The sequence below is a fragment of the Oculina patagonica genome, chromosome 12 (assembly GCF_052425735.1).
Source record: "Oculina patagonica isolate OP01 chromosome 12, crgOcupat, whole genome shotgun sequence".
Classification (NCBI taxonomy): domain Eukaryota; kingdom Metazoa; phylum Cnidaria; class Anthozoa; order Scleractinia; family Oculinidae; genus Oculina; species Oculina patagonica.
Genome location: NC_135769.1, coordinates 23804393 through 23806892, shown reverse-complemented (window position 1 = coordinate 23806892; position 2500 = coordinate 23804393). Strand labels below are relative to the sequence as shown.

General features: G+C 37.8%; 1 protein-coding gene across 2 annotated transcripts in view; it reads left to right on the top strand.

Moving 5' to 3' along the window:
* The window catches only part of LOC144632326 (Golgi apparatus membrane protein TVP23 homolog B-like), a 43700-nt gene that overhangs the window by 38258 nt on the left and 2942 nt on the right, over nucleotides 1-2500 (top strand). The window lies entirely within an intron of this gene.

Below are 2500 nucleotides of genomic sequence, written 5' to 3'. Positions count from 1 at the left end.
AAAATAACGGCCGGTCAACGGACAATGTCCGGCCAAAATGACGATTTGTCCGGATAAAATTTTGGTTTGCCGGTCATTTTGACCGGTCACGTACACGGCTTTCAAATAAATAACACACAAAAAAATTATTCGCAGTATTTCTTGAAATTTTACAGTAAAATCATAAAATATCATAGCAGCTTGCAGTCTGTCACAAATTTGTAGAATACAGATGAGACGGTCACGCTCTGCGGATTTGTTAGCGGTTTGCTTAAATAAAACAGGAAACATCCATGTCTGTAAATACGCTAAACAGACAACAATGAACATGGCATCAATCAACGTCTGCTATAAAACACGCGTACGCAACTACAGTTTCAGGCGGGCCGAGAAAAATAGCACTCGTTAGTGGATTTAAAAAACTATGTGCACCTTTAGAAAGTACGAGTTTGTAGCGTGTTTTTCACCAGCAAGATCACGAGAAAATAATAAAATCATTAAACGCTTCAAATGAATGTTAAGTCAGCAATGTTTCTTTAAATTGTGCCTATTTCACAACTGAACCTGTCCCCATGTGTGCTGACAATTTAACCACCTAAGATGTGGTGCTACTTAATTGTCAAAAAGAGAGTTCCGGTAAACGTTTGCTCGTACTGTACAAAATAAAATGAAAAAAAGGTCTCCGCGTCTGGCGTCTACAGATTGAAACGATAACTCCCGATATCTTTTATTCTAGCCATGGCATTCAAGCGTTTCAGGCCAATTCTATCGGTCTTCTTGTGTAAGGCTACTTCCGCGGATATCTATGATTAAAAGTACTTTGCGGTAAGTATATTTCAGCAGCTCAATCAGGCACCGCATAGAACAGGCTTCTCTGTTGAAAACTTGGAGAGATCCATGATTTTTGAAATGCGAAGTGACGTAGGCTTTCTCGCTAATCTCTTGGCAGTCTTGAAGAAAGAGAACTTTTAAAAGAGGGCATCTTATAGGAAGCTTGATGAACAACGAGTCCGAGCAAAGGCAAAGTTATCTCACTTGTAACATGGGCATATGTCCTATTACTCAGTATTTAGTGTTCGGTAATAAAGACCAGTAAAGTGCTTAATTACAACCAGGATCGCCTCCACCCGTAAGTCGTTAAAACTATGCAGAGTAACATAACATTACGGCTTCTGAGCATTTTATTTTATGTAGAGTAGAACGAAGAAGAAATGGTAATTCAAAAAGCGAACATAATAAAATGACACTTTTAGCGAACAAAACATTAAAGCTTAAGCCTTATACTCTTTAACAACGAGTGTTTTAGCTTATGAGGCGAAATTTTTGGCAGAATAGGCTATTGTTTCAAAGTAAATACTCAACATTCTGACCGGTCAAAAACGAGACATGACCGAGCAAAAATTGATTTGGCCAGTCAACATGACCGGTCAGTATCCAAAAATCATTTTGAGCCCTGAAGTGGTATGCAGGGACTTGCTGTTTAGGAACTGGTTCTGACGTCAACTGAGTTGATTCACCTTTTGCCTTCTTAACATTGCCTTCGGTAACATAACTTGAACACAGCACCTTGCGTTTCTGTCTTGAGTTAGTGGCTTCTTGTTCAGCAGCATTACTTTGAAGCTGCAGTGACTTGACAACAGACTGCTGGGGTACTGTAGAGAAAAACAGGTCTTTATAGTTATGATGAAATAACAAAATAATAATAAAAATAATATTCATTTAAAGCACACAACTTCAGCAAATTAAAGTAAAAAATGAGAATAAAGTTCATAAATGCTGCTAATACAAGCAAGAAAAGATAGAAATCAAATGATATCCATATTTAAGAAAGGTGGAGTAGGTGAATAATGTTGTGCTGGACAACGAGAGCACCGGAACGCACGCTCATAAAATTCTTTTTTCTCGCAATCGACCAAAGCAATCCCCACCACTGTTTTCCCACGATTTTAAATGGAATCAAACTACTATAAGATGAAATTGCAATTCACAAGCGCCTCGTTTTCTTTAGATATTACCCCATTTTCTCGTTAGTATGTTTTTGACTGTATTTATAGCCCTGAAAACTTCATCCCCAAATATTTCGAAAACGCTCGTCATAGAATTTGTTCAAACTTTGCCAACATCGAGGCAGCCATGTGTGGTACAAGCTCCTTTGAGCGATTTTCGAAAAAATCTCCTGGTGCCGAGGAATACGAGCGAACGTAAAAAACGTAATGACGTCATTTCGTTGCTATGACAACTCCGATGCCAATAAAACACTGGTCATGAAAAAATTTCATCTTTATCTAATACAAATGTGGTGATCGTTTTTCAATAGCACTGTTAATGGCGACGTAGTTAATTCGCAAACTTGAGCGGTGTTGCCCCTTGAAAATCCAGTTGAGCCACCTTAATGCCCTTCTATGATGCGATAGTGACAAGTCGGTCAAAAAGTCTTTAGAATTTAAGTTAACGCTTTAAGATAAATTGATATCAAAAAAGTTCTTTATTTTTTTGGTCATCAGCTATTATTTTAAAAGGT